The sequence below is a fragment of the Lithobates pipiens genome, unplaced genomic scaffold (assembly GCF_037356315.1).
Source record: "Lithobates pipiens isolate NorthernLeopardFrog02 unplaced genomic scaffold, aLitPip1_a1.2 Scaffold_8, whole genome shotgun sequence".
Classification (NCBI taxonomy): Eukaryota; Metazoa; Chordata; class Amphibia; order Anura; family Ranidae; genus Lithobates; species Lithobates pipiens.
The window spans coordinates 363,475,185-363,490,767 of record NW_027507903.1 but is presented as its reverse complement, the minus strand read 5'-3'; the positions used below and the strand labels follow the sequence as shown (position 1 = coordinate 363,490,767).

The 15,583-nt window shown below is 42.7% G+C and overlaps 1 protein-coding gene across 3 annotated transcripts in view; it reads right to left on the bottom strand.

Annotated features, from left to right (window-relative positions):
- Positions 1-15,583, bottom strand: part of TENM2 (teneurin transmembrane protein 2) — a 1,738,186-nt gene that overhangs the window by 71,093 nt on the left and 1,651,510 nt on the right. The gene's annotated exons all lie outside the window — the stretch shown is intronic.

The window sequence follows — 15,583 nt, the reverse complement described above, 5'->3', positions numbered from 1 at the left end:
TTAGATCTACCATCAATTATGTAATGAAAGGGCCTCTCTGATTTGACACAAATTGAATAGATTGTTCAAGTGGTCCTACTATTCCATCATTTTTGTAAATCTAAATAAAATTGTACAGAAATTGTACATTCAATTGCATAGTGTATGGCCACCTTCATACACACTGATTTAACTTTCAGGTCTCATTCACCTCTAGTGTAGTGGGAGTGCATGTTTTTAGGTACGTTTTTCCAGCAACACACATATGGCAGGCCATTGAATTCAATTAGAGAACCTACGTGCAACAAATGCAGCAAAGTAGCTCATTGGGCATTTTGATGTGTTGTGGTTTGCACATTTTTACTGTACATTTTGCTGAGTTTGTTGCACATTTTTGCATGTGGCAAAATGTGCATTTGCTTCCGTGTTTGGGCTGCCGTTAACAATTAATGGCACTAAAAGCGTGACTAGTTCATTTTAGGTGTATAAAGGTGGCTGTACACTTTGACTCATGATAAATGCTTAAGGGTCCTCGCTCAGGCTTTCAAGGTCCGATGAGTTGGATGCTACTGGCTAGTGAGGGTGCAGGCTGGGGAAAGGTCTGTCCAGACCCAAACCATTCTGCAAAAATAGGAGGGTGGGGCAAAACATGTTGGAGTCTTGGTTGGAATGAATCGAGCTGAGCCTGCTTTTACCATCTACCCACTTAGGCCAAATGAGGTGTGCGTCAGCTCGGCTATCTATTCCTATTTGTCCTGTGCAATAGGATTGTACAATCTCTGTAAAATCTTTTTTAGATTTACCATAATTATGTATTAAGAAAACACACCTACATAGCTGAACTTTTCAGACTTTCAGGGACAAACATCTGTTTTCAATACTAGAGCTCTGCTCCACATAGGCCGTTATGTGATTGCTCAGCTCCTGCACATACTGCCAAATGAACGGTCTATGCAAGAAGAAGGTAAGGTACAAAATTATCAATCAGCAAAGGAAGTCACCAGTTGTGTAGGGAGAATGGTGCTCACTGATAATGACGAATATAACTTCAGAGGGGGCAGAAGCATAGGGAAGACAAGTGCAGGGTGTATGTCAATGAGGTCAGCTGCTGAACTACTTCCTTCTAAAGGTTTTTATGCCCTAAGGACAAATACCAGGAAATAATGGAGGCATTTTCTATAGGAAACACTGGAGGCTGAAGTAGTACCTGTCCTAGAATATAAAGAAAGCTTTTTTTGTGCAACAGAGATACATTTTTGAAGTATAGTAAAAAGACCTCTTCACTGCTGGAAGTATAGCAGAAGTTAGTATGCTGCTATGCTTCCATATGGTAGTGAAATATCTGATTGAATTACTGGCTAACAGGGTTTGGATAATTTATAACTGGGTGCAAGAAGCAGATACCCCTCTTTTAGGGCTACAGCACCTGCAAGACAAGTTCCCATCCTTTATCCCTGTTTTCTATATTGTGCTATCTGCTATATGACCTGACATTCTGCCCATTTTTTTTAGAACACACTTTATTGAAATGTCACACTGTGACCAGGAATAGCCACCCAATGCAGTCCTACCTGCACCCTTACAGCTATTATTTTCTACTTTGGGCTTACACACAGAGGCATATTTCCTGAATATTGGAGAATTGTCTCACAAAGTGGACCTTTGCGAGTTTCCTCCAAGCTTGTAATTCATTTTCTGTATACAAGAGTATGGGGTATTTATGCACCTGCTATATACATTGAGACTGCAACTAGAGATGGGTGAATGGTTCTCCCCAAGCATAAGTTTGGGCTGAACTTTTGTTGTTCAGACATTTGGCGAACATCCAAACGGGTCGTTCGACCGTTTGTTCTCCCCCCAAACCGACCACAATGCATTGTATCGCTAAACAGTGCATTGCAAACCCTGATTGGCTTAAGCTGTGAAATCTTTACATTGGTGTATAGCTAGAGTAGGGGCAGTTCAGATAGCGTCAGTATAGTGATGGTTGATTGTGTTACAGCCTGTTTAATGCCATTTACTTCTGTGTACGTTACTGCCAGTTTAACTCCATTTCCTTCTGTGTGCGTTACTGGCATTTTTTAACGCCATATCATTTTTTGTGAATTACTGCCAGTTTAATGCCACATAGTCCTGTGTGCATTACTGCCAGTTTAACGCCATATAGTTCTGTGTGCGTTACTACCAGTTTAACACCATATAGTTTTGTGTGCATTACTGCCAGTTTAATGCCATATAGTTCTGTGTGCCTTACTGCTAGTTTAGCACCATATATTTCTGTGTGCATTACTGCCAGTTTAACTTCATATAGTTTTCTGTGCGTTACTGCCAGTTTAACACCAATTTAGTTCTGTGAGTTACTTCAAGTTTAACACCACTTACTTCTGTGTGCGTTACTGCAAGTTTAACACCATTTACTTCTGTGTACGTTACTGACAGTTTAATGCCATATAATTTTGTGTGTTACTGTAAGTTTAACGCCATTTACTTCTGTGTGCGTTACTGCAAGTTTAATGCCATTTACTTCTGTGTGCATTACTGCAAGTTTAACGTCATTTACCTATGTGTGCCTTATTGCAAGTTTAATGCCATATAGTTCTGTGCATCACTGTACGTTTGGCGCATTATATTGCAGTTTATTATAATATATCCTTAGGGTGTGTCTGTGTAGTGCGAGTACTCAAATTGAAGTGCACCAAACACCACTTTACATTGATTAAAGTGCATCTAAATTCAGATTTCAACTTCTTCTTTACATTTGCTTATAAATACCGGCCCCTCCCTCCCAATGATGTCTGGGAGGACAACAAGGAGAGGCAAACATTCCCTTGGCACTGTAAGGGGGCCAGCAACAAATATGTCCACAGGCAAAGGTGGACATGGTGGTCAGTCCTCAGGCAGGGCATAATTTTCTCTATTTAGTGCATTTGCCCATGCTATCCAGCCACAGCATGCAGAGGAGGTGGTGGACTGGTTTACTAAACCTTTCTCATCCCTCCCATCCTCTGTCACGCAAGCAGAGATAAGTGTGCAGTCCCCTGTAGTTGCCAGAGTGGATAAACCTGCCTCCTTGTCCACATCTATTCCTACCATAGCCCCAAAATCAGCCGAGTTATTTGACCACAGCTTTACCCACTTGCCCCTTGATGATGCCCAGCCATTACTGGATTCAGATGTTGGTTCTGAGGTTGAAGATGACAGCAACATGAGCCTAGGGAGAGGGGAGAACACTGGTAGACAAATTGGCATTCATGTTCCCCCAGCCGTAGCATATTGCCAAGTTGTCTCCAGTGGTAATGATGACGATGAAGATGGAGGAGATGGAGATGATAATGATGATGATGATGTCACTGATGCGACTTGCGTGCCAGATAGGGCAGAGCAGGAAACTGAAAGTGAGGTGGCACAACCCCAAGAAGGCCGAGATCAAGAAAGAGTAGAGAGCAGCCACCCTATTTCCCCACATTCTGCAGCTGTTATCTCCTGGCCCACTCCTCAAAGCTCAGCTGTCTGGGCCTTTTTCAGCAGATCACACTGTAGCTATCTACAAGCTGTGTCTCAGGCACATCAAACTTGGCAAAAAGACCAGCCATTTGGGTACCACATGCTTAACACAGCATTTAACGTCCAACCACTTAGCCCGTTGGCAACAGTACCTAAAAGCCACACAAAAGGGGAATAAATCTGTCCCTCCTCCTCCTTACCAACTTTAGTCTGCCCCTGCTATACCGAGTCATTATCTCTCAACAGCCTCCACTGACAGGGATGATGGTATAGCACAGGGTGTCCCAGGTCCTAACAGCACATCTGCCAGCAGCACACCACCAGCTGTAGACTGTAGCCGGAAAACTTCTCTGCCCTATCTGCTGCAGCAGAAAAAAAATACAGTCCCTGACACCCACATGCCCAGCATCTAAATGCAAAGCTGTTGGCTCTCCAACTTCTGCCTTTCAACCTGATGGATTCTGCCCCCTTCCGTAAATTCGCACAATGTGCTGTACCACAATGGTACAGGTTCCCAGTCACTACTACTTTTCACGTGAGGCCGTTTCATCTCTCTACCATTACATGGAAGGGAATGTTCTGGCATCGTTGGGCAAGGCAGTCAGCCATAAAATCCATCTTACTGCTGACACGTGGTCCAGCAAGCATGGGCAAGGAAGATATATTTTGTTCACAGCACACTGTATAATACAGCTTGCTACTCGAAAGGATGCAGGACAGGGCTCAGTGCTGCAGCTTGTTGTGCCCCCACATCTCTATATGGTGATGATGCCAGACCTGTGAGCTCTACCCCCTCCTCCTCCTCCCCCACCTTAATGCCCTCCTCTGCAGAATTGTTTTATGAACATCAGGTACCCCCTAAGCGTTCAAAGGGCTACTCTACGAGTAAGGCTAAAAGGAGAAGGCTGATTACTAGTTGACAACCCTGCTTGACCACCATATAAGGGGAAGGTCTCAGGACTCATCCCATCCCCACAGAGATTGCAGAAGATAAAATCTCTTGAGGACATATAAAAGAGGATTTTATTGAACGTGTTTCTTGACTCCAGTAAGTTACAGTGTCGTGGAAAATGTCGTTTTGAGTCTTCTGTAGATTAAGAGAGGAGTGTTGGAGAAGGTGTCCGCCTAATTGAGGCATTTCGGAATTTTTTCAGTCCTCACTGCCCAGGGCTGTCAGCTTCCACATCCCATCGGCAGTGTCTGCATCACATGGTGGATGATTACCTCGGGGTCAAAACAGAGATGGAGAGCTTTCCAGCTGATGATCCACTGACTTACTGGGTCATGAGAATAGACCACTGGCCAGAACTTGCCCAGTATGCTATTGAGTTGTTAGGCTGCCCTGCATCCAGCGTGCTTTTAGAATGGGCATTCAATGCTGCAGAAGGTTTCATTACTGATCATAGAGCGCATCTGTCCACAGACTCTGTGGACCATTTGACTTTTTAAAAAAATGAATCAGTCTTGGATTACCAGATATGAAGATCCTGCTGCTGATGTCACTGATTAAATCTTTTTGGGATGTGGAATCTCTGAAGGACTTGGAGGCTACCTAGCTTGGAGGGTATTCAATCATTTCATCTGGAAGAATGTTTTTGATATAGGTTTCATGGGCATAATTAACACCCAAAGACTAATTTTTCAGCACCTGTTTGACAGGTGCATATCATTGCAATTTTTTTTTGCATTCATCAAGAGCACCTCTTTAGGGTTAAGTAGGAAGGCACCACCAACACCCAAAGACTAATTTTTCTGCACCTGTTTAACAGGTGCATATTATTGCAATTTTTTACAGCAAGGCCAATTCTTGCTTCCATCAAGAGTACCTCTGTAGGGTTACGGTGGAACCAAGACCAATTTTTTCTCACCTGTTAATTCTATCCAAAGTCAAAGTGACACCAGAATGTTTTAAAACATCTCTAATCTTGTTCCCAATGCACTACATTGTGGCCTCATCATACACACTGGCTCCCAGCGGTTGCTGAGCAAAATAAAGGCAGCTTTCAGGGAAAATTAAATTTTTGTTGGGCTTTATAAATGCAAATATGGCTGGAGTAGATTCTAGACATGTTACAGATCTGCTACTTTACAGGCAGGTACTTTATTGTAAGGAATTTTTCATTTTTATGCTTTCACTTTAAAAATCAAAAAAACATTGCTCATTTAAAAATGACGTTTTTTAAAAACTTTTTTTTTATTGATACATGACCCCCAGGGCAGGACCCATACTGCTATAACCACTGTATGCCCAATTACTTGCATATATGCTTTCAAAATGGGCACTTTGATTTTTGACGTTCAGGTCCTAGTGACTTTAAAGTGGAGTTCCACCCAAAAAAATAAAAAATTAATGTGATGAAAAAAAAGAAAAAAAAAAACATTTGGAGAAATTTTATTTTTCCTCACCTTTAAATGCCTATTGCTAGGGGTCCTTCATAGTCTGCCTCCTTCAGCGCCTGGGCTCCTGGCGTCACTTCCCTTGGCACAAGAAGGGAGATCACTTCTCCCCCCTCCATCTAGGCAATCATCTGGGACACGTGACAGGTCCCAGGTGATTGCGCGGCCAGTCATGGCATGTGGCGCGACTCACGCATGCACAGTGGGTGCCCGGCTGTGAAGCCACAGCCAGGCACCCAGAGTTAAAATGTGCCACCAAGCAGAGGGGGAGACGAGCAGGGCTTCGATCCCCTGCATTGCTGGACCCTGGGACAGTTAAGTGTCCGATTTTTAAAAGTCAGCAGCTGCAGTATTTGTAGCTGCTGACTTACATTTTTTTTATAATGGGAACTCCGCTTTAATGGGGTTCGCTATTCGAGTCTGAACTTTTGCTGTGTTCGAAAGTTCTGGTACAAACCAAACAGGGTTCTTCCATCACTAACTGCAAGTTGCATAGGACATAGAAACAAGGCTAAGCGACTCAACTATGCATGGAAAACATAGGAACTGCAGAAAAATTGCAGCAGCAGGTGCTCTGGACTGATATGCAGCCAATGTCACTAAGAGCTATCTTCAGCATAAAGAGGAACAAATGGTACCCACAGAGCCCTGATCTCAATATTATTGAGTCTGCCTGCAATTACACAAAGAGACAGAATTATTTGAGGCCACCTGCATCCCCAGAAGATCTGTAGTTAGTTCTCCAAGTTGTTTGGAACAACCTATCTACCAAGTTCTTTCAAAAATGTGTGTGTGTACGGTACTTAAAAGAATTGAAGAATTTATTCTGTTTTGAAGGCAAACGGTGGTCACAGTCACACCAAATATTGATTTTATTTTTTTTATTTTTTTGTTCATTTACTTAATTAATAAAAATAAACTATTTATACTTGTATTTCTGAAAGCATTCTTAATTTACAGCATTTTTTTCACACATGCCTTAAAGTTTTATACTGTATTTAAACATACATACACTCATGCTGTCAGGTCTGTGGTATTTGATATAAGGCAGTTATATAAGATCTTTGTACATCTCAAATGAAAAGGGAAATTCAATATAATTATGTCTAAATAATGTGCTTTTGGATGTCGAAATAAAACACATTAAAACACATTATCCATGTATCTGTATTATTTGCAATGTCTTCAAATATTCCCTTTTCTAACATGTCTTTATTTTATTCCGCCAAAGCCCAGAAATAAAATAGGCACTACTTCCTCTCAAACATTCTCATTGTGCATATACTTATGTTACTGTGTGTGTCATTATGTTGCTCACACTGACATTAAAATCTGAATGAAATGTTGGAGTCGCAAGCACTATGATTTGCTAATTAATACACAGTCTGTACTAGACATTAAAGCTAATGATTCTCATCACAGACCTAGCAAATTACCCATTATATTCTAGAACTTTACATGCTGTTTAAAAGAAACTTTACATCACAGTTAAGTTACTTTCACTTGTCTAATTTAAGACCCATATACACAAATGGCTTTTTTATCCTGCACTGTCACAAAGAATTTACAATGCAGTTGCCAGTTGCTATATATAAAATGGATAAAACACACATTTCTCCACTAGATGTCTCATCATTATAAACAATGAAACCCATGAACATTCTCTCTGTCTCTGAGCAACCATTTTTCTGCCAATGTCCTCCATACATTATGCTGACTTTACCTCAAATTTTCATGTAGTTAACTATTTAATCCATCCGTGTATGCATTGAACAATAGTTTTACTTATCTGATCAATTAGGTTAGATTTCCTACCCATCCAATCACTTTTGTCTTTGATTCAATTGTGCAAAATTGGTTGAAATGCAAAATAAACTAAAGCACAGAACAAATAGCTAACCCAATAACACCAATGTCAGGGAGTGTTCCAAACTGACACCAATGTGAGAGGGTATATAGCAACAAAGGTAGTACCACACCAAAATAAGGATAGACAAGATGAGATCAAACATTTGTGCCCAGACTCATGTAGTACAGAATATTCAAAATCCAATGAAGAGAGTAAAAATCCCGCACCAGGATATCTTGGCATTAAAAACTGATATCTTTATTTAATCCATCAAGCCATGAAAAGGAATCAGTTCCTAAAAATCCAGCCTCCTACATAGGCCTTAGTCATTTGTCTCAGTGCCAAATTTTTACTATCTTCAATGTAAGGGGGTATGCCTACCCTGATCACTAAAGTTAGATATCATGTTTAAACAGTGTGAGCCTACCTCCATATAAATGTGCTTAGAGAAAGAATGCTATGTTATATTGATGGTCAGTGTGCGAAAACAATACTTGTTACTAGGGATGGGCGAACTGTTTGCCCGGCGGTCGGTTCGCGGCAAATTTTGCGTGTTCGCGATTCGTCCGATCGGCGGACTATTGGCGCTGTTCGCCCGGCAGACATATGTGTTTACAGTGTGAAAAAACTGTGACCCATGATGCCACATCCATCATGGGGTACATGACAGCCAATTGAGACATTTCAGCACATGGACAATTGGACATTCCCCCTACCTTATAAATAGACCTGATCTGGTGGCCATTTTACCTTCTGTCTTATGTCAGTTTAGGGACAGGACGCTGTGTGGAGCAGGGAGAGAGGACTTTTAAGGACTGGTATAGGTGTAGTACAGTATATAGGGTTCAGTGCACTGCTGTGCGGGTGATTGCAGCAGCCTGTCTTTTGTCAGTGTAGGGAGGGACAGGACGCTGTGTGCAGCAGGGACAGTCAGTTTAATCACTAGCTAGCTTTTACTATTAGGTCCACAAAGGTCCTTTTAAGGACTGGTATAGGTGTACAGTATATGGGGTTCTGGTGCACTGCTGTGCTGGTGATTGCTGAGTGCACTGCTGACTGATTCTGCAGCTGTCTTTTGTCAGTGTAGGGACAGGATGCTGTGTGGAGGGACAGTCAGTTTAATCACTAGCTATTACTATTAGGTCCACAAAGGTCCTTTTAAGGACTGGTATAGGTGTACAGTATATAGGGTTGTACACGTATAATATACTTTCTTCCAAATATAGAAAGAATATTATACTTGACTGCTGCCCGATTCTGCAGCTGTCTTTTATCAGTGTAGGGACTGAGGGACAGTCTGCAAATCACTAGCTACTATGTCCACAAAGGTCCTTTTAAGGACTGGTATAGGTGTACAATATATAGGGTGCTGGTGCAGGGCTGTGCTGCAGATTACTGCTGGTTTCTGCAGCAGTCTTTTATCAGTGTAGGGACTGAGGTACCGTCTGCAAATCACTAGCTACTAGGTCCACAAAGGTCCTTGTAAGGACTGGTATAGGTGTACAATATTTAGGGTTGTGGTACACTGCTGCTGACTGCTGCCCTATTCTGCAGCAGTCGTTTATCAGTGTAGGGACTGAGGGACAGTCTGCAAATCATTAGCTACTAGGTCCACAAAGGTCCTTGCAAGGACTGGTATAAGTGTACAATATATAGGGTGCTGGTGCAGGGCTGTGCTGCAGATTACTGCCCTATTCTGCAGCAGTCCTTTATCAGTGTAGGAACTGAGGGACAGTCTGCAAATCACTAGCTACTAGGTCCACAAAGGTCCTTGTAAGGACTGGTATAGGTGTACAATATATAGGGTTGTGGTGCACTGCTGCTGACTGCTGCCCTATTCTGCAGCAGTCTTTTATCAGTGTAGGGACTGAGGCACAGTCTGCAAATCACTAGCTACTAGGTCCACAAAGGTCCTTTTAAGGACTGGTATAGGTGTACTATTTGGTGTGCAGTATATAGGTGTGTAATACACGTATAAAATAATTGCACATATAGAAAGCATAGTATAGTGCATTTCCACTGTGTAGCATTGTGACCGCTGAGCAGTTTTGCAGAGATACTTCAAAGAGTGACAAACGCAATAAAAAAAAGGATTATAACTGGTGTGATAGACCAGTGGCCCCCAAAAACGACAGATTGAAGCGGGGTGTTATATACCTTCTTCCACATACATACTGCACTTCTCTAGAGTCTTTTATCACAGGGTCATTTAAAAAATGACGGGCAGAGGAAGAGGCAGGCCCTTCCGCAGGGGTGGTAGGGGTAGGGCAGGAGCAACAGGCTTGAGCCAAAGTGGGAAATTGCAGAAGGTGCGTGCTATTACGTCAAAGGATGCACCAGACTTGGTTGAGTGGCTCACTCAGCCTTACTCTTCTGCACCCTCCTCATCCTCTCGATCTGCACCCTCTTCTTCACTCTCTGCTATGTGCACCCCCAAAGACACTACCACCAACACCACCACCACCACCATATACTTTCTGCTTGAGGAATTATTTTCTGATCCATATCAAGACATTTCCGATGCACTGCCATCCTTGGCATTGGATCAGGAAGAGGAGGTAGCAACAACCGCCACTCAGGAGTCTGACGACAGTACCAATGCAACAGCGCCTGCAAGAAGAGGGTGGTTTAAAGATGTGTTGGTGACTTCTGATATGAGGTCATTCTTTCAGCCGACCCATCAACAGGTCTCATCCGGATCCAGCATCAGGGAACGCCTAGACTGTCAGGTGTCCGACTACATCGGGTTAACGGCCGATGTGGACGCTCTGAGGAGTGATGAACCCCTGGACTACTGGGTGGGCAGGCTTGACCTCTGGCCGGAGCTTGCCCAATTTGCAATTGAACTGTTGGCTTGCCCCTCCAGTGTCCTGTCCGAAAGGACTTTCAGCGCAGCAGGGGGGCATCGTGACCAATAAGCGCACTCGCCTAGCTCACGACAGTGTTGACTACCTCACATTTATAAAAATGAATGAGGCATGCATCTCGGAGGAATTCAACACATGTGACCAGTAGACCATGTATATCTATATACATGATTTATTTAATCGAGTACACAGACCTTTTTTCTACATTTGGTTCACTTCCTTGTACAAAAAAAGCACACCGTACTATATGCCCGTACCCTCCTGTTTGAAGAGGTTGAGCGGTGTCATATTTTTGGGGCCCAGCAGCGAGTTTCTGGTATCAGTGCTCTCTATCTCAGTGCTGGTGTCAGGGCTCTCTATCACGGTGCTGGTGTCAGTGCACTCTATCACGGTGCTGGTGTCAGTGCTCTATATCACGGTGCTGGTGTCAGTGCTCTATATCACGGTGCTGGTGTCAGTGCACTCTATCACGGTGCTGGTGTCAGTGCTCTATATCACGGTGCTGGTGTCAGTGCACTCTATCACAGTACTGGTGTCAGTGCACTCTATCACGGTGCTAATGTCAGTGCTCTATATCACGGTGCTGGTGTCAGTGCTCTATATCACGGTGCTGGTGATCATCTTCTGCACCCTCTTCAGGGCGGCCTTGTGTAGTGTGTTGGCGTCTGTAGCAGTTAGTGGGTGTTCTGTGTACCTTCAACACAGTATACACCGATTGTTATCGGCCGATTTTTTGTTCTTGCTCTTCGGTAGTGGTTGTTGTCTGCGTGCCCTGACCGCAGTATACACCGCTGTATTCACCTATATAGTTAGCGATATATCTATCTTTTATAATAGAGCTTGCAGTCAGTGTTAGGAGCTTGTGCGTGCTGTCTGCGTGCTCTGAACCCAGTATACACCGCTATATCCACCTATATGGCAAACTATCTTGCTCGTTTTAAATAGAGCTTGCAGTCAGCGGTAGGAGCTTGTGCGTGCTGTCTGCGTGCTCTGAACGCAGTATACAACGCTATATCCGCCTATATAGCAAACTATCTTGCTCGTTTTAAATAGAGCTTGCAGTCAGTGGTAGGAGCTTGTGCGTGCTGTCTGCGTGCTCTGAACCCAGTATACACTGCTATATCCACCTATATGGCAAACTATCTTGCTCGTTTTAAATAGAGCTTGCAGTCAGCGGTAGGAGCTTTTGCGTGCTGTCTGCGTGCTCTGAACGCAGTATACAACGCTATATCCGCCTATATAGCAAACTATCTTGCTCGTTTTAAATAGAGCTTGCAGTCAGTGGTAGGAGCTTGTGCGTGCTGTCTGCGTGCTCTGAAAAAGACGGACAGCAAAACAAATTATACAGGGGTGATAACCCTTCCCTATGTTTTCCAAAAAGCTTAAAATAGTTTTTTTTGACTGGAGCTACACTTTAAAAATGTACCAGTTGAAAATTACGAACAGATTCACCTTAACACAACAAACCTACACAGTCCCTGTCTTGTTTGCACCGCCTGTATACTGCTGTTCTGAGTATATAGGGCCTGGGGGCCACACGTATTTCCTTTTTTTAATATGGGTACGGGGTTCCCCTTAATATGCGTACAAGACCCAAAGGGGCTGGTAATGGGCAGGGAGGGCTACCCATGCCATTTTTCTCAATGAATTTCAACCATATTGCAGGAACCAGATATAACATTAAAACCGCAATCAGTTTTAAATGACGTTATTTCCGTTAAATGTAATTTTGTGCAGGGACTGTTTTAAACACGGGAAACATGTGGCACTTCACAGGCATACTACAGACACCCCCGAGGCACGATATTTAAAGGAATATTTCACTTTTTTTCACTTTAATCGTCATTAAAATCAGTGCCCCCGCCAAAACGGCCATTTTTAAAACTTTTTTTTGCATTGACCCATGTCCCCTGGGGCAGGAGCCAGGTCCCCAAACCCTTTTTATGACAGTATCTTGCATATTAGCCGTTAAAATTAGCACTTTTAATTTCGAACGTTCGAGTCCCATAGACTTAAATGGGGTTCTAATGTTCGTACGAATTTGAGGTCTGATCGAAAGTTCTGGTGCGAACCAAACCGGGGGGTTTTTGGCTCATCCCTAGTGGTCAGTGGAGATGGGATCCTCATACTTGTGGTCATTGGAGAAGTAACTACTTACACTGGTGCTCATTGGAGAAGTACCAATTAAATTGATGGTCAGTTAAAAGTGGCCCCCTGATTCAAGAAATTCATGATGGTGTTCCTGCACAAACTCCTAGCTGTCAGGAGACTTTTGTCTTTCTATATTTAATTCAGGATTTTTTTTTAGCAGATGTATATGTGTGTACATAGACAAGTAGACATTATTACATTTAACACTCTTTCTTCTTGTCTCAAAAACATTTTTACCTTTTTCAGAGGGAAAGTGTCAAACCTCTACAAAATACCCATTCCCCCACATCCTAACATTCGATTGGCAGAAGTTTCCAATTTGAAGCCTCTTCCATTCAGCTGTTTTAACACAACATTCTCATTGAGTGCCTTGATACACCTAAAGCCTGGGTTGCTCTGATATACCAATCATAACTGTGCTTTCTAAAATTAAGTTGGCCAATCTTCAACCTACCTCTTGTGCTTAATTATTGGTTACTGAGCTTAATTCATTCCTAACAACCAAGGGGTTGGATTGGTGAGCTCTAGCTTTTATCAAACAAACTAGACATTTTCTTTGCATTAAAGTGATTGTAAAGACTTGTTTTGAAAAAAAATTATAAACATGTTATACTTACCTGCTCTGTGTAGTGGATTTGCACAGAGTAGTCTGGATCCTCCTTTTTTCAAGTCCCTTTTCACTGCTTCTAGCCCCTTCCTCCTGTTCAGTGCCCCCACAGCAAGAAGCTTGCTGTGGGGGCACCCGAGCCGAGTTGCAGCTCCGTGTACATGGAGCTGTGGTTCGGCCCAGCCCCCCCTCTCTCTCCTGATTGACTAAATTACTTTGACAGCAGCGGGAGCCAATAGATCCACTGCTGTGTCTCAGTCAATTGGGAGGGAGATGGCCGAGAGACTCGTGGACATCGCTGGATAGAGAGGGAGCTCAGGTAAATATTAGGGGGGCTGAGGGGGGCTGATGTACACAGAAGGCTTTTTATCTTTATGCATTAAGATAAAAAAAACTCCTGCCTTTACAACCCCTTTAACATTCCCAACCTATCACTTTTATTATGTGCATTTTTTTGTTTTAAAACAAACCCCTAATTTGCCAATGCAGGACAAAGTATGAAAGTTTGCGTTAATCCCCAACTCACCTTTTCTTTACTGTCTACTTCAACTGTCAGAAGCAGAGAAAATACTCGGTCACTCCATGGGGCAGAAATGGGTCAATCGCCAAGCACAGATACTGTAATATGTAAAGAGTCTATCCCCCATGCAAATTATTGCTTGGGTGACTTATTTTAAAGCTCATTTACTGAATGTTAGGAATATACTTAGGAAAATACTTGAATGTCAATAGACTTATCACAAAGTGTATCCACAAGGTATATTATGGGGTATTAAAACTGTTCATGATAGATACATTTTGCATCTTTATAACATACAGAGAGTGAATATAAGTATTGAGTCATGTTATTTTAGGTGCACTCACTTGCTTGTTTATTTCTAAAGAGTCCATAAAAGAGAAAAACCTTCTGTGTTATGAAAAAAAAATGTTTTAATGGCTACACTGATGCATTGCTGAAAAGTTAAAATACAGTGCCTTGCGAAAGTATTTGGCCCCCTTGAACTTTTCAACCTTTTGCCACATTTCAGGCTTCAAACATAAAGATATAACATTTTTATTTTTTGTGAAGAATCACCAACAAGTGGGACAAAATTGTGAAGTGGAATGAAATCTATTGGATTTTTTAAACTTTTTTAACTAATAAAAAAATGAAAAGTAGGGCGTGCAAAATTATTCGGCCCCCTTGCGTTAATACTTTGTAGAGCCACCTTTTGCTGCGATTACAGCTGCAAGTCGCTTGGGGTATGTCTCTATCAGTTTTGCACATCGAGAGACTGAAATTCTTGCCCATTCTTCCTTGCAAAACAGCTCGAGCTCAGTGAGGTTAGATGGAGTGAACAGCAGTTTTCAGCTTTTTCCACAGATTTTCGATTGGATTCAGGTCTGGACTTTGACCTGGCCATTCTAACACCTGGATACGTTTATTTGTGATCCATTCCCTTGTAGATTTTGCTGTATGTTTGGGATCATTGTCTTGTTGGAAGATAAATCTCCGTCCCAGTTTCAGGTCTTTTGCAGACTCCAACAGGTTTTCATCCAGAATGGTCCTGTATTTGGCTGCATCCATCTTCCCCTCAATTTTAACCATCTTCCCTGTCCCTGCTGAAGAAAAGCAGGCCCAAACCATGATGCTGCCACCACCATGTTTGACAGTGGGGGTAGTGTGTTGAGGGTGATGAGCTGTGCTGCTTTTACGTCAAACATATCGTTTTGCATTGTGGGCAAAAAGTTCGATTTTGGTTTCATCTGACCAGAGCACCTTCTTCCACATGTTTGGTGTGTCTCCCAGGTGGCTTGTGGCAAACTTTAGACAAGACTTTTTATGGATATCTTTGAGAAATGGCTTTCTTCTTGCCACTCTTCCATAAAGGCCAGATTTGTGCAGTGTACGACTGATTGTTGTCCTATAGACAGACTCTCCCACCTCAGCTGTAGTTCTCTGCAGTTCATCCAGAGTGATCATGGGCCTCTTGGCTGCATCTCTGATCAGTCTTCTCCTTGTCTGAGCTGAAAGTTTAGAGGGACAGCCAGGTCTTGGTAGATTTGCAGTGGTCTGATACTCCTTCCATTTCAAAATGATCGCTTGCACAGTGCTCCTTGGGATGTTTAAAGCTTGGGAAATCTTTTTGTATCCAAATCCGGCTTTAAACTTCTTCACAACAGTATTACGGACCTGCCTGGTGTGTTCCTTGGTCTTCATGATGCTCTCTGCGCTTTCAACAGAACCCT